General features: G+C 43.0%; 1 long non-coding RNA gene across 1 annotated transcript; it reads left to right on the top strand.

Annotated features, from left to right (window-relative positions):
- Window positions 1-3,353: 3,353 nt before the first annotated feature.
- On the top strand, window positions 3,354-14,848 carry LOC109496250. Its single transcript, XR_002152254.3, has 2 exons — window positions 3,354-3,526; window positions 13,147-14,848. It is a non-coding gene; the product is annotated as an uncharacterized LOC109496250 (long non-coding RNA).
- The last annotated feature ends 5,897 nt before the right edge of the window (window positions 14,849-20,745 follow it).

Raw genomic sequence — 20,745 nt, 5'->3', positions numbered from 1 at the left:
CACTTTCAGCATGGAGCCCGACACTGGGTTCGGTCCCATGAACTGTGAGATTATGACCTGAGCCAAAATCAAATGCTGGGGTCTTAACCGACAGAATCACACAGACCCCCTGGGAGAAGGTATCTCTAATTGGGTCAACATCTGAGACACTCATTGGATTGCATGTAGTATGAGGCAGGACTCCGGGTCTTAAAGAGCAAGGCTGGAAACTCTGTGTCTGCCAATCTTCAGAGCCTTCCTCACTCAGGGCAGCCAAGTAGCTAGCTGGTCTCCCTCAAGATTAGTCATTTTACATTCATTCCTTCTTGGGCTTCTTTCCTTCATCTGGTAGTCAACAAGATGGCAAAATCCACACATCTTAGATGGATAGGAGAAATAGGAGCCCCAAACCTACTATATTGTCAAAAGCCTACAATACATCATCCAAGGCCGACTTTACAAGAACTCTGCGTCGTGAAGGGAGCACTTGTGCATTGCTCAGCGGAGAGATACTGTGGTGCTTCCTCGCTAGGTTTCCCATGTTTACCTTCTGTTGGAACACCATGGAGAGGAGGCTGATAGTTCGACGTTCCCTGTTCTCCGCATATAATTATACCGCAATTACAATAAAACCCATGGTGAGTCATACCGTATTTGTTCAAAACACGGAGGCAGAGGCAGAGAATGTGAAACCTTGGTCGTTGGTTTTCCCATTTAGGCAGGTGGAAACAGGTGTCGGCGAGTGCACATCAGAGATTTCTCTCTTCCCTTATGCTCCGCAGAGTCCCAGGAAAGCTCCCTCCCCAACGGGTAGAATGTCGTTAGGGTGGCTTTTAACTCTCCCCCAAATTCCTCTGAGAAAGGAAGATTTTCTATAATTAGGTCTTCCTTGCCTGCCTACTCAGATTTAATTTTTTTTAATAAGCTTCACTTTTTTAGGGTAGTTTACAGAAAACTAAGAAGATAATACAGAGACTCCCCATATACCTCATACCCAGTTTTTCCGCATGTGTAGATTTAGTACAACTGCTAATATTGTTACATTTCCTAATACTGATATATTATTAGTATGAAATGTCTATACTTCATTCAGATTTCCTTAGTTTTTGCCTAATGTTCTCGTTCTGTTTCAGGATCTTACCTGAGATGCCACATCACATTTAGCTGCCGTGTCTCCTTAAACTCCCCGAGTTATAACCGTTTCTCAGATTGTCCTTGCTGTAGCTAACCTTGGCAATTTTAAGGAATACCGATTGGGTATTTCGCAGAATGCTTTTCTACTGGGGCACCTCTGATGTTTTCCTCGTGATTAAACCGGAGTTAAGAGTTTGGGGAAGGAGGAGCACAGAGGGGAAGTGCTAGTCCCATTAAACCATATCAAGAGCACATACTACCACTGCTGATGTGAGCCTGATGCCTGTCTGAGGGGGCATTTTGTAGGTTTCTCGACTTCAGAGTTGCTCCTTGCGAGCAGCACACGCGTAAGACCAGTGGGAGTGGTTAGGCTCCACTTCCTCCAGAGAGTAGTGGCTACATAAATTATTTGGAATTCTGCATCAAAGATTTTTTTTTAATTTTTTTTTCAACGTTTTTATTTATTTTTGGGACAGAGAGAGACAGAGCATGAACGGGGGAGGGGCAGAGAGAGAGGGAGACACAGAATCGGAAACAGGCTCCAGGCTCCGAGCCATCAGCCCAGAGCCTGACGCGGGGCTCGAACTCACGGACGGAGAGAGCGTGACCTGGCTGAAGTCGGACGCTTAACCGACTGCGCCACCCAGGCGCCCCTGCATCAAAGATTTTTATTGACTGATTGATTTAGTCAGATATTTATACCAGTGTGGCCTCATGGATGTTTATTTTATACTTTGGGCTATAATATCAACCTACTTCGTTAAGTTTGCTCCCCAAGTTGTTCTGGATTGGGCCATTGGAAGCTCTTTATTTGTTCCCTACGGTCCCCTGACATACAACCTCATTGTGGTTTTCTTTTTGTTTGTTTTTGCTCCGTGCATTTTGCTTTAGCGCTTCTTACTTTCTGGCCGCAGGAGATACATCAGGCTACTCTTGTGTATTTCCCACCCCGGTCCTGGAATCGGCCATTTCTCCAAGGAATCCTTGTCTCTTTGCTGAGACGACTGTATTAGAAGCCAAGACCTGGGTGCCTGATGTTGATGAACTAGGATGTGCTTTTCCTAGTTCAATTATCACCTTATCTGCATCATTTTCTCTTTGTTTTTGGGTCTTGCACTTAATTTTAATATTTAGAAAGTAAATCAGCAATTTAAATTTAAAATATCGTATTTTTCTCCTCTATCCTCCTTCTCACTTAGAGTTTGAGTTGTGCAATTTACAACCAATTTAGAGCCGGTCTGCCCGGCTACATTTGAATCTCAAATAGACGAGTTTTAGAATAAGTATGTCCCATTCAGAGGTTGGTTCACACTTGTACTGAATTAGTTAATTAATAGTTTATCCAGAATTGAAACTTGGACGTGTGTCTTATATTTTGCAGATTCTACTGCGAAGGGAAAGAATAAGTTGTGGATTTTAGTACTGCCACCAAAACAGTGACGTTCGCCAAGCCCCGAAGACTTAAGTTCTGAGTCACCTTGAGGTCAGAGGGGGAAGCATGCGATGTGAATGCTTTTGCGGACAGGCAGTGCAGGGCGGTGGTCAGGGGTGCAAACTCTGTATCCAGGCTCCACGGCAGCTGTCGTGGTTTGACAGATTTACAGATATATGCCTACATGTCAGTGTTTATTTGAGGGTTCCTGGACCCGGATGCAACACGGGGGTTTCCACCACCAACAAAGGGAGCTGAATGTCCTACAATTCAACTCCATTCTGGCGCCGTCTATCGGGACAACATCAGACCCCACTGGTGAAGGGCTCTGTACCCTTCACATGCCAGTTGCAAATCCAGATTGTTACCTGTACTCCTGCCTGGCTATAAATCAGAGATTTCCATGACCCACCCCACCTCCTTTCGGTTCATCTCATTTGCTAGAATGGCGATAGAACTCAAGAGAAATATTTTACTTACTAGACCACCAGTTTATTATAAATGGATATAACTCGGGAACCACCAGAGGGAAGAGATGTGTAGGGCCAGGGACGGGACAAGGGCACAGACTTCCGTGCCCTCTCCAGGCACCCACTCTCTCCACAGCTCCATGGGTTCAACAACCTGGAAACCTTCCAAACTCTATCCTATTGGGTTTCTGTGGAGGCTTCGTTACACAGGCACGATGGATTAGATCGTTGGTCATGGGCACCTGATTCAACCTCCAGCTCCTCTCCCCTCCCCCGGAAGTCAGGGCACGGGACTGAAAGTTCCAACACTTTAATCACAAGATGTGTTGCCCTGGCAACCAGCTCCCACTCACGAGTGCGGCCCAACAATCACCTTATGAACATAACAAGAGATACCTTTGTTGCTCTCATCATTGAAAATTTCTCAAGGATTATAGGAGCTCTGTGCCGGAAACGGGGATGAAGAGTAAATAGATATTCCTTATTCTACGTCACAACATCGCTGTGACGGGTAAGAGGGAATGCGTGTCTGTGAGAAGGAGTCTTTGTGGCATTTAAGTGTGTGTGTGTCAGCGGGAGTTGGTGTCTGTGTATGTGCGTGCGACCATATCATGCTGGGTAGTGATGTGAGGGTATGTGTGATGGCAGAGAGAGCTGTGTGGCAAGCAGCGTGGGAATATTCTCTTCCTATTTGAGCTTTTGAAATTATTAAAAAGTTGGCTAACAAGTCATAAATGGTTTTCCTTGGATTCTGACTAACTAGAATTTTGCTGCAAAAAATATGAGGCATGCGCCCTCTCTCCTGCCTGACGGGGGCTTCATGTTCCTCTTCTTTCACGGCCCCCCCCCCCCATCCTATAAGCCAAACATTAGATGTATAAAACCGAGCAAAATAAGGCACTCTTGACAGAATCCGTGCTTGACCTGAGAGAAAAGATGTGGTTCAGCCAGGATCCTCGTCTAGAAAATATGTTCATCCTTTCTGAAGTCTTGTGACTGAAGCAAAGGGCCCCGGAAAGAAAAGTTGACACTATATCGTGGAGCGATTCGGACGGGGTTCGCAACATCCCGAGAAGTTTCAAGCAAATCTGGCAGCCGGCTCCACACGCATCTGCAACAGAACACTGACACTCACGTACACACACACCTTTTATCACCCTTTCTCCTTTGTTTTGCTCTCCTCTGAAACCTTCTCAACTTCGAAGCGGAGAAGAGATCTGGCTTCATCTGAAGAAGGGCCGTCCGTTGAAGGTTGATATCACTCAGAGCCCCTGGGACAACAACATCAATTATTTACAGTATAAAATATAGAGCGTTAATATTTTATTTCATGTCAAGAACCACATGCTAAAAGGCAGATGCTACAATGCGTTTCAGAGGTATCTGAAGACGGTGTGTGAGGTATTCAATGTAAATAATATATTTCCCTTTAAGCACAGAATATACATTACTCACAAAGGCTTGGATCAAATTTATAAAATAAATATAAAAAGCAATATAAAATTCTCTTAATAACTGCTTAATTCATGAGGCTTCTTAGCCCTGGACGGGACAATGCAGTGTGCAAAGCAAAGGCAGGGGGCTGGAGGCATGATTATCAAGCTATTGGTGAGGAGGAGACGGGCCCATGGCTCTCCTTTCCAGACAAAATAGAAATACCAACTCAGAGGCATGTTTTTTGTGTGACGTTAGCTAACATAGAGTGTAGTCTTGGCTTCAGGAGTAGATTCCCATGATCGCCACTTAAATACAACACCCGGTGCTCATCCTGACAAGTGCCCTCCTCAGTGCCCATCACCCATCTCCCCTCCCCCCACCCTCCCACTCCCATCAACCCTCAGTTTGTTCTCTGTATTTAAGAGTCTCTTATGGTTCGCCTCCCTCTCTGTATCTTATTTTTCCTTCCCTTCCCCCATGGTCATCTGTTAAGTTTCTTAAATTCCACACGAGTGAGATTATATGATATCCGTCTTTCTCTGCCTGACTTACTTCATTTAGCAAAATGGCCTCCAGTTCCATCCACGTTGTTGCAAACGGCAAGATTTCATTCTTTTCAGAGGCAGTCTTGATACCCTGTCTGCACTCTGGCTCACTCTGCCTGGCGCAAGGTAGAGAAAGTATGAGCGACAAATTAAATCGATTTGAAATGTAAGTCCCTGAAGAAAGAAAAATATCAAACTTGGAAGTAACAAAGTAAATTAACTTAAAAGATATTTCCCACAGTAATCACATAATGTAATTCATATTATTTTACAATTTTATATATTTTAAATTGAGGACTTTTCTGGGAAATTATTTCGATATGATGAATGTCCCTTTGGTCTTGTATGCTTTGACCTACGAAAGCAAGGATGGAGATTTGATGTATGTGAGAGATATTACATATTACATATATAGTACCTATATATATGAGTGTGTATAAACATACACGTTTCATGGATGTCTGTACTTCATTTTCATTGTACAATATAAAATGACTTCCTGAATTTTGCTTTCGAGTACATGAAGATTGGAAAATGTTTCTGGTTAGTGCAGAGTTATGATTCGCTTTCTCTAACTTTTTGGTCATATGGATTAATTATAGTTAATTTAAAACTTCCAGTTTAATGGAAATGTAAAATAAAACTTTATCCAATTTCAATCCCTGTAGCATTTTATGACGGCATATATCATGATTCCTTCCGCTTGCCAACTAATATGATTCGATATTTTAAAAACTGCCAATCTATTCTGTAAAAGAAGTACCACACAGGTTTGATTTTCTTTCTTAGTAGCTAGGTTATCTTTTTTATTGTATTTGTAATTTGTATCTAGTCTTCTTGGAAGAACGTTTAAGTTGTGGAACTTTAACGTTTTTTAAATATTTTATTTATTTTTGATAGAGTCAGAGCACAAGTGGGGGAGGGGCAGAGAGAGAAGGAGACACAGAATAGGAAGCAGGCTCCAGGCTCCGAGCGGTCAGCACGGAGCCCGACACGGGGCTCGAACTCACAAACTGCGAGAGCATGACCTGAGCTGAAGTCAGATGCTTAACCGACTGAACCACCCAGGTTCTAAGTTGTAGAACTTTTAAAAATTATGTTTTTCAAATTTATTTGGAGGTATTCGATACATATTTTGGACAATTCAGCATATATTTTTCCTCAGCATTTTCTTTGTGTTTTAACAGTTGTGTATGAAGCTGTTTTTAATACAAACGAAGTTAAGGTTGATTCAGTTAAAGTTTTCAATCTTTTCCTGCATCGATTTTGCTTTCTGTGTCTTTGGAAAGAAAACTCCTTACACTGATATTATAATCATGTGCTCATATAGTTTCTTATAACACCTTTGAAGTTCTTTTTAAAAGCAGTATTCTTTAATCACTTATTTGTGTAGATATTTCAAGTGTTGTTCAACTTCATTTGTTCTCCAAATCCATGACCAAATGACCCCAAACAACACATTAATTAACTTGCTCCTTCAGGATGGGAAAGGCAGAACTTCCTTGCACCACCTGCATGTAATGCACGGTCCATCTCGCTAGGGGGCACCATCCACACGGACGTCGATAGGGACTGTGCCCATGAGGGTTGTAGAACAGCTCTCTCGTCTTAAATTCCAGCTCTTCACTGACTTTCCAAATGCATGCAAATTTATTTTATTTATGGACTCTCTCTTGGGTTCTAATGACCAGTCTGTGTGCAGTTTGCATTAATATCACTTTCCTTTAATTAGTTAAACTTTACATATATAATTTCTGATCAAACTAATCTCATTTTTAATGGAAATATTAGTTAGCTTCTTGCATTCTTCAACATTTTCTCTTCCATATTAATTTTAGGAACACTTTGTCAAAGTCCATGAAAAATGCTATTGGGATGTGATTAGGATTGCTTTAGATGTATAGATCAATTTGGAGAGGAAGATGGTCTTTACAGTATTGATTCTTGTCATCCTTGAACGAAGTAGATTTCTTCATTTACTCAGGTATTTTTTTAACTAGTTAAATGAGCATATTTTCCTTTTCTGTCATAATATTTTAAGGAGATGGAGTAGTTTCTATTATTGAAGCTTCCTTGCATTTTTATAATTAAAATATATTTTTAAGCTTGGCCTTTTACTGTTTTTTTTAAACGTATTGCTGAGCTGTGTTATTAACGCAGGGATGCTCGTTATCTAAGTATTCCTAATGGGAGTCAGCATTTGAGATTGCCTAGAAAGAACCAAAAGGAAAAGAAAGTACTCTAGGGGTCTGATGAATTCTATTAATCCCCACTCAAACATTCCTCTCTACTTAGCACTGAGCGTCAATCGTGGCTATATAGTGAGCCTTGGTCTATCTCTAGCCGATCGTCAGAGATTCTAGTCATCTGATAAATGCAACATAAACAGATTGCAAGACAAAATGACAGCTATTCCAGAAGACGTAGACATCTAAGAGTTAATAAAAGCATTGGAAGTATGTACAAACCATTAATTCATTGAATAAATATTCATAAATCGATGGTTATATGTCAGGAATTCTTTTGTCTGTTGGGATATAACAGCACAGCCAAATGAGTAAAATCCTTGCATCATTTACAGATCATATTCTATCGGGAGAAGCAGACAATGAACGAATTATAAAATTAAAGTGCCAGTGAGTGATGAATGTTCTCAAGATCTGCAAGAGCAAATAAAAAGCAAACTAAAAGGACAGTGTTTAAAGGTGGGGAGAGTAGTAACTTTGGAAACACTCGCTAGGAATATCACACGAAAACAATTGAAAAAAAAATTCATCATTTCAACTAGATTAAAAAAAAATTAAGAGGAGAAATAATGAATGTAAGATATACACTTTAACATCAAAAGATTAAAAGGTTGTTGGAGAAAATGTTGAAACTCTCAAAAGTGGCAAAAATATCCTTCCTTCAATGATAATATGCAGGAAGCCAACACGAGTAAACAGAAAACAGGGGAATTCTGTTGTGTCGTGACTTTAGGAAAATGACAATAAAAACACCAATAACTCATACAACTTGAGTTCTAATATTAATATTTCTAATAAGTATATTACAGCAATAACAACAGAGGTTTTATTAAATGTGATGACTTTCAACAAACTACATTTTAAAATTTAGTTGCACTTTGTCAGAGTAAAATCTAAATAATCTAAACGTTTCTTTATGCTTTTCTCTGAAAGGTTGGTCACTGTTTTAATTTGTTGCAATTTAGTAGCATATCTGAGTCTCCCTAGACTCAGCTCATGAAAGCCCCTGGTTTTTAATTGGAATTTATGAGTTTGAATGTGTAAGTTACGTTGGCTTATATTTCTCTTTCTGCCATTTTTTAAAATGTTTATTGATTGATTTCGAGAAAAAGAGAGAAGCAGGGAGGGGCAGAAAGGGGGAGAGAGAGAATCCAAAGCAGACTCCAGACTGTCCGCGCAGAGCCCAGTATGGGGCTCAAACCATGAGATCATGACTTGAGTGGAAACCGAGAGCTGGATGCTTAGCCGACTGAGCCAGCTAGGTGCCTTCTCCTTCTGCCATTTTATTCCAGTGTGGACAGTGAAGTTTTTGCAGACCTTGTAAAATGTGGAGAACTTTACACCTTTTTCTCTGTCCTTAAAAAATGTTTGTAATAAATGTATGTGAGACACAAGCATTTTTAACATTTGATCCTATAAACCTTTTTGGGCCGGTGCCATTTCGGGGATTCATAATTGACATTTAAGTTTTCTTTTTTCCCTTGTACTCAAGTGTTCTAATTTGAACCAGGCAAGTTTTAATTTTTTTTCACATTTATTCATTTTTGAGAGTGAGAGAGACAGGGCATGAGGGGGGTTGGGGGGGCGGGGCAGAGAGAGAGGGAGACACAGAATCCGAAGCAGGCTCCAGGCTCCGAGCTGTCAGCACAGGACCCGACGCGGGGCTCGAACTCACGGACTGGGAGATCATGACCTGAGCTGAAGTCAGACACTTAACCGACTGAGCCACCCAGGTGCCCTGTGCACTGGGTAATTTTGATACTGTTTTCTTAGCATGGTGTCTACATTGACTAGGTATTGAAATATAGTGCTCTATTATTATGCATATTTCTATCTTATGCAATTTTTGAAGTAAAGTCTTTAGAAAACTAAAAGCACAAATATTAGGTGTATGATCTTAACAAGCGCATACCCCTGTATAACTTATCTCTGTCTCACGACATAAGAATTTCCTCGATGCCTCTTCCCAGGCAATTTTCACTCCTGCAGAGTGCCAAACACCCTTCCGTTTTTTGTTCACCATACATCGGTGTCGTCTGTTCTGTGGAACATCCCATGAATGGCCTTATAAAGAGTGTACTCTTTTGCACATTTTATTTTAGGCTTATCTCACCTGGCAAAATTCCTGCAAATTGCATCTGCCCTTTGTTAGCTCACTAGTGTGTCTCTCTGGGGATGAGCTAGAAGCTCTTCTGGGTTCTTTCCGGTTCCACCTTCTGCCTCTTCACGGGGCCCCTTGATATCTTCCAAGGCCTCTCATGCATAGTTTAGAAGCCAGAGTTTACATTAGGATTTCTCATGTCTCTTGCTTTCTGCAGCCCCTTTCTCTCATCTTTTATCATCTGTCCTTCCTGCCTCTAATTCTTGACGTTGACACCACAAAGACTGACTTTCTACCACTCGAACAGTTTGTGGAGACTGGGGAATCATCTCATTGCAAAAAAAACAAAAAACAAAACAAAACAAAAAAAAACAGAGAGAGAGAGAGACAAAAATGCAAACAAACAAGCAAACACACACACACACACACACACACACTTTCAAATCTCTCCTGGTACAGCAGACAGTGCTCTCATTTCTTCCCCCCCTTGGGAGACTTACGAAAACGTTTGCTGTTGTTTTAATCTTTTGTGCAGATTTTATAAGTGTTACTTATGGGCAAGGGCCTCACCAGTAAAAGCTGTACGTATGCTACGTGATTTTTTTTAACATTTATTTATTTTTGAAAGAAAGACAGAATGCAAGTGGGGGAGGGGCAGAGAGAGAGGGAGACACAGAATCCGAAGCAGGCTCCAGGCTCCGAGCTGTCAGCATGGAGCCGGACGTGGGGCTCGAACTCACGAACTGTGAGATCATGGCCTGAGCCGAAGTGGACACTCAACCGACTGAGCCACCCAGGCGCCCCCATATATCACATGATTTTAAAAATCTTTCCACGGGGCGCCTGGGTGGCGCAGTCGGTTGAGCGTCCGACTTCAGCCAGGTCACGATCTCGTGGTTCAGGAGTTCGAGCCCTGCGTTGGGCTCTGGGCTGATGGCTCAGAGCCTGGAGCCTGTTTCCGATTCTGTGTCTCCCTCTCTCTCTGCCCCTCCCCCGTTCATGCTCTGTCTCTCTCTGTCCCAAAAATAAATAAACGTTGAAAAAAAAATTAAAAAAAAAATCTTTCCAGATAATCTGTAAATGTTTCCTCTCCAAATATCCAGCGCTTTGACTTTTTGTTTTACTTCCTGGGGGCTTTCTTTGAATTTGTCTCTAAACTGGTGAATCAAATTGATGTTTATTTTTATTTCAGATGATACTGTTCTCGTTTTATAGAGGCAGTATGTGTTCAAATCTTTCCGAGGGCATCAATTATTTTTTAGAAGTTTTATTCCACATTATACATAAATATTTCACATGAGAGGCAGCATGCAATGGGAGGCTTGGGAATTCAATCTGGGCCTGTATTTTATCTTTACCTCGAAAAATCTATGGAAATTTGGGAAGGCTGCTGTATGAATCAGAGTCCAACCAAAGAAAATAAAATATTAGCCATAAATAATGTAGATGGGTTTCGCACGGGGAATTGGATTCACAGGTGATGAAAGAGATGAAGAGGGGAGGCCAAGCAGTGGAAGGGAAGGAAAGTGAGATATTACCAGGCAGGGAGCCTCCATCATCTCTTGGTGGCACCAAGGAAGAGGGTGTTGCCACCAGGGTCTGGGCCATAAGAAAGCAAGGGGGACCTGTGTGCTGAGAGGTGACCCTTCACATCAGACACAGCAGCCGTAAGACACACAGCCTGAGGCTGAAAGAGGAAGAGAGAAAGGCCCTTGCTTTGCTTTTCTCCTGCCTCTCAGTGCATTTCTAGGGCTCCCTGTTGGTCAAAGCTGTAAGATCTTTGGCACAGCGGCTTGGGAGATGGGGCCTGAATCCAGGGATCAGAACAGGGCAACTCCAGGAGCAAAGAGTGCTAGCCACAGCCCATCCATTTAAATCTCGATTTATATTGCTCTGAAGTGACGATCTTAATGCCCAACTCTAGATGTTTGAGGAAAATAATATGTAAAGTAGTAAGTGCCACTTCCTGGCTCATACCTAAGAAGTGATAAATGTCAGGAAGTTTTCTGTATATAAACTGCATATAGCTGGGGTACTATAAGAAGAGATACACTGGGGGCACCTGGGTGGCTCAGTCCGTTAAGCGTCTGACTTCGGCTCAGGTCATGATCTCATGGTTTGCGAGTTCAAGCCCCACGTCGGGCTCTGTGCTGATGGCTCAGAGCCTGGAGCCTGCTTTGGATTCTGTGTCTCCTTCTCTCTCTGCCCCTCCCCAACTTGTGCTCTGCCTCTCTCTATCAAAAATAAATACATGTATAAAAACTTTTTTTTTAAAAAAAGAAGAGATACACTGTTGCTGAAAACATGGTTCTGTGTTGTAGATTGCAAAAAAAAAAAAAAAAAAAAGAGAGAGAGAGAGAGAAAAAAGGTTGTATGTTTCCCCCATTCCTTTATGTCAAGATACCATTTCTGCCCAGCTTGATCTGTAGATTGACTCTGGTGCCAAACAAACATGAAAAGATGCTCAAGATCATGTGCTATGAAGGAATTACAAATTAAAATAACAACAACATACGACCAGAAACCTACGGAAATGGCTAAAATCTAGAACACTGGCAACACTGAGGGCTTAGAGCAACAGGAACTCTCACTCATTGTTGATCGAAATGCAAATGATTCTCTGGAAGGCAGTTTGGCAGTTTCATACAAAGTAGACCTACTCTTACTCTACAATCCAGCAATCGTGCTCCCAGGTATTTACCCCCAAAAGCTGGAAGGGTATGTCCACATAAAGATCTGTTCATGAACATTTTCATCAGCATTATTCCTCACTGTCAAAAGTTGGATACGAGCAAGACGTACATCGATATGTGAATCGGTAAATAGGCGGTGGCACAATGGATACGATGGTACGATTCAGTGATAAAAAGAAATGAGCTATTCACTCATGGAAAGTCAGGGAGACAAACCATAAGAGACTCTTAAATACAGAGAACAAACTGAGGGCTCTGGAGAGCAGGTGGGTGGGGGATGGGCTAAATGGGCGATGGGCATTGATGAGGGCACTTGTTGGGATGAGCACTGGTGTTATATGTAAGTGGTGAATCACTAAATTCTACTCCTGAACCCAATACTGCATTATATGTGAACTAATTTGATTTAAATAAAATCTCGGGGGGAAAAAAGGTCAGGGAGGAACCTTAAAATCTGGCTAAATAAAATAAACCTGTTTGAAAAGATTATATATGGCATGGCTATCCACTTACGTGACATGTGGGAGGGAAAAGGCAAATGGTAAGGAGGTTGTTGGTTGCTGGGGCTGAGGGTGAGGGTCAAAAGAAGGTGGTACAGGGGATTTGGAGGGTAGGGAGACTATTCTGTATATTAGTTCAATGGTAGATACATGGCATTACACATTTAACAAAGTCACAAAGACACAAGGACACAGTGAGTCCTGCTGGGAACGATGGACTTTATTAATAACAGCGCATCACTATTGGCACATCAGCTGTAACAAAGGTACCACACAGATACGCGATATTAACAACAGGGGAAACTGTGGGCAGAGGGTGGGGGACAGTGAGTATGTGGGGGCATTTCTGTACTTCCTGTTTCAGTTTTCCATAAACCTAAAACTGTTCTCGGCTATGAGTTCAATTAATTGAAACAACTAACTTGCAATGTGAAAGAAACAATTGTCATGTTATTGTTGCTTTCATCACGAGTCAAGGTGCATCCCTCCCTCCCTTAAACCTGGCCTTGACCCTGTGATGTGATTTGGCCCATAGTACCCCTAGCAAATGTGAAGAAGCAGAGGTTTGACATGTGCTTGCAGACCAGATGTTATCTTCTCTACCACCAGGATCTCTTTTGTTACCAGGGGAAGCCCCGACTGGTCTAAGGAAGGCAGGAGCACAAAGAACTGAGGCCAGCCATTCCAGCTGAGGACCACTAGATCAACCTGCTGTGAGCTGACAGAGACCACCAAAGTCCCTCCAAGTGAGTCCGGTACAAGGTGAGAAACACCTGATTGAGCCCAGCCTCCACCTACACAGCCTACACGGAAAACCTACAGAATTATGTGTAACTAAAATAAGCATGGTTTAAAGTCATTGAAATTTGGGGTGGTTTTTCCCAGAGCAACCGATAACTGAAATATATGCACACCAATTGCTGGTTGCAACTCTTCCACTGGCCTACTGGAACCCCGAGGAAGTCACCTGGAAGTATGTCTCCCAGTTTTCTCGGCTGTAAAATAAAGTAGCCGAGCAGACAGCTGGGAGAGGCCACACACGTGTCTAGTTTTCTTCCAACTCTGATACGCTATGATGACATGAAAGGAAGTTTGACTTTTTTTTTCTCAGTTGTTTACCCTGTAAAGTTTTTCAAAGATCTCTTTTTCCTTTCCGAAGAATCTTGGACGACTGTTTCTAAATATCTCATTAGGATAGCGGACATCTCCTGTCAATGAACTGACCAAGAAGTTCAAAGAACTCTCAGAGCCGAAAGCCACGTCAAGACTAACGGTATCTGCTCTGGTGTTGACATCACTGTGGCCGACTGCATGGAAGGGCTAGCTTTGAAAACCTGAATGATTTTGCCTTGAATACCAGCCTGGTGGTTCTGTGATTCTGAGAAAGTCACTCAATATGTGGTTGTTGGCCAGAAGATGCATATAAACGTATAAGGGTATCTTCCTCTGAGTTGGCATTCAGGGAAAGACAAATAACGATGGTGAGACATCATCCCTCGGCCATTCACATAGTAAAAGTTGAGAAGTGGAAAATCCCTTGGTCAGGAGGTTGCGTATCCAGAGAGTGTCTAAAAAATACTAAAAAGTCTGGAAATATCTCAAATTCTCATCGACACAAGAATGGATACATGACATAATGTATAGTCAAGATAGTGTTAAAACTTGAAATTAACAAGCCGCAGCTCCATCGATAGTGTGAACAAAACATAGATGCATAGCTTTCAATCAAAAGGTGGATCCCAAACAGACAGCATTAAGGCCTTTTCAAAATAATGATGGACAAACAGCCCAATGCTAAGCGTACTTTGTTTTGGAATACATATAGATGCCGAAAAAGGCGAAGCAAGGGAATCGTGTGCACGTAATTTGGAATAGTGGTTCTGCTGGATGGGGGCAGGAGGCACAGAGGATGAAGAAACGTCACATAGAGGCATCTACATTTTTACCTTGGTATTAAGTTGGGCATAAAGCTTTTAATGGTGTTTACTATTCACAGAGAATGAAGAAAAAAAGACCTTGACTGGACCCGTAAAGGGAGTGTCATATATCAAGGATTATAACTAATTCATTTTTGTGCACTTGACCTTGAACCCGTGAGAAAAACATGTTAAGGACATGAAACTCTGTAGTCTCCTAGTGTTAAGTGTAAAAAACGCACCAAACTATATATTCAACGGGACTCCAAGGACCTATCATGGTAAACAACAGCAGGGGGAGAGGAGCAAATGTGAGCCTCTAGATCATTTCCCCATTTGCTCTCAGACACTATCTGAAATCTTCTGATAAATAAAATGGCTTCTAGATGAATGAGGATGTTGCCTCCTGCTGCCTTACATTTTATTGTCAGTCTTCAAAGACCTAATTCTTTTTTTTTTCCTCTACCCCCGCCCAGTGACTCACTCCGTGATTAGTGAATAGGAATAGTTAACCGTTCAATTCACTGCACTTTGATATTCTCACAAATATTCTTCTTTTTTTAATCCTAATTTTACAAAGGAAGGAAATAAGGCTCAGCGAGGCTAAGGAAATTGCCCGAGTTTCTATTGCTAAGAAGTGACAGAGAAGGGACATTAGTCTAGGCAGTGTGCTCCAGAGTTTACATTCTTAACCACAGCATCTTCTGTGGGGACCATAGGTGCTTAATCAATATTGAAAGGTAGATGAAGGATCCCAGAGTTCCATGCTCCAATGAACGTGGAGGGTTGCTCCTGCAGAAAAGCTTCATTAACAGTCCCCTAAATTCTCCAGATAAAATTCCTCTCCTCGGTCTGGTCTTCATTGCTGAGATCCCAATATGCTGTGTGCCCATAGTTATATCCCGTGTTATTCCTGATACACGGAAAATATAATAAGGCCTCTGAACACTTTTTGAGTGAATAAGTAGCTGTATGAACATCACTTCCCTGGGGCCGGTATCTGGGATTGCCGTGGTCTTAGTGACCAGGAGACATTCACCAGGTCTGTTGTGTATGTGAGCCATTCCCTCAAGGATGTCAATAGACCTTGCCCTTGGGGCTCAAATGACCCGAAGCCATTAGCGCTCAATACTCGTGCCAGACTCTTTCCATCAATAGAAACATCTCCGGCAATCCATGTTCCCACTTAAAAGAAATATATCCAAGAGGAAATGACCCATCGGTTCTAGCAGTAGATAAAATTCAAGCACATATGGTACCATTACAGACCTCAGGAAATGCACTTTTCCCTCCTCAATGTCACGTGCTCAAGCTTTGGATATTGGGGTGCTGGGTGCTCTTCTTAGGTGCATCACTAAGAAGGCTGTAGCTGCTGAGACCCTGAGTGGCAAAAGACGAGGGTATATAAAGGAGCCAGAAAGGCTGCGGGCAGGAACCCTACTCACTGGCCGTATATACTTAGATAAGTCAGCCTCCACTGCCTCATTTTTAAAATGAGAATGTACTGGGGCGCCTGGGTGGCTCAGTTGGGTAGGTGTCCAACATTTTTTTAAACATTTATTTATTTTTGAGAGAGAGAGAGAGAGAGAGAGCTAGTGGGAACAGGGTAGAGAGAGGGGGAGACAAAGAATCTGAAGCAGGCTTCAGGCTCAGAGCTCCAAGCTGTCAGCACAGAGCCTGACATGGGGCTCAAACTCGTGGACTAGCAGATCACGACTTGAGCCAAAGCCAGACACCTAACTGATTGAGCCACCCAGGTGCCCCACATCTCTGACTCTTGATTTTGGTTGAGGTCACGATCTCACAGTTGTGAGTTCGAGTCCTGCGTGGGGCTCCTTGCTGAGGGTGGAACCTGGTTGGGATTCTGTCCCGCCCTCTCTGTTTGCCCCTCCCCAACTTTCACTATCTCTCTCTCTCTCTCTCTCTTAAAATAAGAGAAGAGAAACAAGAGAAGATAAGGGAAGAGAAGAGAAGAAGAGAAGAGAAGAGAAGAGAAGAGAAGAGAAGAGAAGAGGAGAGAAGAGAAGAGAAGAGAAAAAAGATGAGAATCTACCAAACACAGGGTTTTGAAAACTACGGAAGTAAAATAATTCCTACCCTCTTCAGAGTAGTTCTGATGCAGTGCCCTGCGTATTCATTCATATGCCTGGCAAATCGGTAGGGGGCCCACTTCTCAACACTGGGAAGCAGCAGAGAGGAAAACAAAGTCTCTGTGGAACTAAGAGCCTAGATGGGAGACCGACAACAAAGGAAACAGGTGCTTAGAAGGATAGAAAAAGTCAAGGCCAGCATTGTGCACGCAGTACTTCCTAGATTATAGTATATTTATGTAATGTATTTATGTAATGTTATATATATAATTTACATTACATATATCTATTTTTTTTTACCCGATGCACAAAGATAACTGGACCTTTAAGGATTATCTGAATTTACCGCTTTTGATGCTTGACTCTGCTCAGAGCGTCCCAGACAAGATGCCATTCTCTGTCTGCTTGAGATCCCCAGCGAGGTGGTGTTCATTTCCTTAGACCACATTTAACCTCCTTTTGAAGTATGTTCTACAGGGAAGTTCTTCCCGATGTTAGCATGGATTTCGATTGCCCAGAACCTCTTGCCTTTGATCTTTGCTCTACTTCGACGTAGGAGATTCAACTCATCTGGCACGATGTCACCCTCACAGGAGGAGCCTTCACATCCACCTGCGGCCAAGAACCATCAACGACTCCAACTAAGAATGTTCTTTTGCCACGTGTTTTAAATGTGACTTGAAAGTGCCAGACACCGTAATGTGGAACAGGAACGCGGGTGATAATTGAAAAATGTCAAACCTGGAGAAATTCACGCTCTGGGTAAGGAGAGAGACACAAACAGACAAATCATAGTGTACTACTTTTCGTACTGGGGCAAAGGCAAACGCAGAGTGCCGCAGGGGCAAACAGAAGTATCTCATTTCCAGGCTTTGGATTCCTTATCAACGTCCACAGAGAGATGCTCTAGAGAGAGGCCTGTCTTGAAAACGGAACCTTTTTTTTTTTAATGTTTATTTATTTTTGAGAGACAGGCAGAGCACGAGCAGAGAGGGTCACAGAGAGAGAGGGAGACACAGAATCAGAAGCAGCCTCCAGGCTCCGCGCTCTCAGCACAGAGCCCGACGCGGGGCTTGAACTCGTGAACCACAACATCATGACCCGAGCCGAAGTCGGACGCTTCACCGACTGAGCCACCCAGGTGCCCGGAAAACTGAACCTTCAACTGTAGGGTCAGTAGAAAAGAACGGAAGCAAGAATCAAGTCAGTGCCACCTTAGCTGCAGGAAATACACCTGTGTCTGAATTGCAAAACCGTGGCTCTATGCATCTCTCTTGCATGGGCAAGAAAACTTGTTAATTGTGTGTGTATGTGTGTGTGTGTGTGTGTGTGCACGCATGTGTGTGTGACAGAGCAATTGAGAGGAAGGGACAGAGTGCACGTCGGAGGCACAAAAGGTTGCAAAAGGAGGAATGGGAAAGAAAGGTAAGCTGTACATTTCAACACTTGAGTCTTCTCCGCAAGTGGTCAAAGTGCTATATTTGTGAGTGACAAAGGTGCCCACGCCCATCTGTTAGCTCAGCTATGTGCTCACCAACACACATTCCCGTGGCTGGCTTAAAATAAGCTCAGGCTGCAAAGACATATTGTGCATAAGCAATATGTTAGGTGCTTATATAACATTTATTTCCACAAGTGGCCCCGTGCCTGGCTGGTTCAGAGGCAAGAACACAGGAGGCACATCCTGCGTGGAACAAAGGGGCCGTGTGGGTCAGCCCTTTCCACTCAGGCAGATCTGAGTTCCGACGTTCTCTCTGCCGTTTATTACTCTCTGACCTCGGTCAAGTCACTTAGCCTCTCTGAGCTCCACGTGCATGAAAAGCCTTGGAGGTGCCCTGAAACCCTCCGGGTGCTTATTTTCACCAGCAATATTGAGACCGTGCGTATGGAAAAGCGGTCTGATGGAAGGGGGGCGGTTAAAAAGGTCATTCTGGCGGGCGTCTGTCTTGGGGCTGGGGCGGGTGCTGGCGATTAAGAAGAATTGTAGGCAAGTTCAAAGGTCTGTTCCAGTTCTCTAGGTGGGGATGTGAAAAGGAAGTTTGTGTTTTCTGAAGCCACCGCGCCAGGCTACCTGGCCCGTAGCAGGAACACAGACGCAACGGGAACCAACTTTGCCTGGAAAAGGGCACGGATGGCTTCACGGTGGAGGTTGTATTTAGCCAACACTTGGACCATAAGTAGGAGTTCTGCAAGCCAGAAAGAGGAGATGAGGTAGTCTGTGAAGAGGGGAAAGAGGACACAAAGGGGCAAAGACACAGAAGTGTGTGCCTCGTGAGGACAAGGTGCAATGATCTGGTGAGGTTGCCGTCCACGGAGGACGGGAAGGATGATGCACACAGCGACAGGGCTGGAGATGAGCAAGATTAGGGACAGATTATAAAGGCTCTGATTTGGCTCCCATGCTTCGTTTATTTATTTATTTTCTTCAAAGTAGGCCAGTTCGCTTGTGGGTGCCTGAGTTGCTGACTTACAAAAACAGTTCCAACTCCCACGCTCAACACTGGGTCACTATGCCACCCTCACCCCCACCACTATGGTTATATCACACTTCTCTTTTTATATCTTTCCCAGCTTGCAAACACTTGGTCTCTCGCCCGACTGTCAGAACCACATCTCTCCATTTCGCCTGCATTCTGATTCCTGACCTCTCAGACTTCCTTCTTGGCCTCTTTCTGCTCAGGACAACTCAATACTGTACAATTCTGCAATGCCACGTGTCTCAGATGGGTGTGCCCTGTGGCAGGCACCAGGGCTCTGGAATCCGACCTGTTGGTTCCACCAGAGGGGAGTCCTCCCCGACTCTAGCCACCTCCGCCGGGTGAAGAACCACGGGAGCAAACCTGCCCCATCCTTCTGCCATGACCACCAGTTGGCCACTTTAGAAGGTGGTAGATGAGGAGGAACCACACTGGCACCATCCCTACAGTCATCTTTATGGGTTTCAGTTCAAACAAACTCTATGCGTTTTTCTTTTTTACTCGTTAAGGTTTCGTTTAAATTAAAGTTAGTTAACATATAGTGCAATATTAGCATCAGGTGCACAACACCTCCATTCAAGGAGAGGTGAATGGAGGTGGTGTTCTCTGGCATATGCATGACTGACTAGAAGACTCATTAGGTGATCAGTTGACCCACATTTCCCTCAAGCTGCTAGATGATGTGAAGACAAATGTGACCCAATTCCTCATTCCCTCCAGGTGTCTCAAGTTTTTCTTGGATCATGTCAACATGTATCTATAATTGACTGAATGATTCCAGCATTCATAAAGATGATAGTCCATAGATATTGAATCTAGCACCAACTACTTTTTGCAGAGATGAATACGGACCAATCTATCCCACATGGGTGAAAATAATGAATTTTGATGGTTTGCATGCCGTGTGTGTATGTCAAGTGACATATCTTTCGGAAACATTTACCTGAACACACACTACTGAGCTGCTCACAATCTGTTCAGAGCATTTTTCATCCTGCAGGTAAAGAAATAATGTAGGAAAGAGGCACCCGGGTGGCTCAGTCGGTTAAGCGTCCGACTTCGGCTCAGGTCATGGTCTCACAGTTTGTGAGTTCGAACCCTGTGTCGGGCTCTGTGATAACATCTCAGAGCAGGGGTCCTGCTTCGGATTCTGTGTCTCCCCCTCTCTCTGCCCCTCCCTGCTCCTGCTCTGTCTCTCTCTCTCTGTCTCTCTTTCTCTCTCTCTCAAAAGTGTAAATAAATTTAAAAAAAATTTTTTAAGTTATAAGGTAAGAAAGTTTACATGTTTTTCCCAATGTTACTGCACTAATTTCTGCACAGAGTACATGTGGGGAAAGGGCAGTGGGGGTTCACTTTTTCCCAGAGGCTATGTGAGTGCTTTTTACACTAGACCACAGTCTTCCATCATATTTATGTCTCTTACACTCACACAATTCATCACAGATCCTGGAATGCAGAAAGAAAAACAATGACAATAAATGTAAATATGGAGATTAATGAATAGAAAGCAGACAAATAATAAAGAAAACCAAAATCTGGCTTTTCCAAAAGATCAATCAATTGACCAAGGTCAAGTTAGAATGGTAAAACAAGAACAGAGAAGTCAAATATTACCAATATCAGGAATGAAAGAACACATATAAGTATAGCATTATCTACAGAAAGAAAATGAGAAGGAAATTAGTGAAATAGTACAATTTGTAATGAGAAAGACGGGAAGTCAAA

Source organism: Felis catus, chromosome F2, assembly GCF_018350175.1.
Source record: "Felis catus isolate Fca126 chromosome F2, F.catus_Fca126_mat1.0, whole genome shotgun sequence".
Classification (NCBI taxonomy): domain Eukaryota; kingdom Metazoa; phylum Chordata; class Mammalia; order Carnivora; family Felidae; genus Felis; species Felis catus.
The sequence above is the reverse complement of the archived record's forward strand: the minus strand, read 5'-3'. Positions and strand labels throughout refer to the sequence as shown.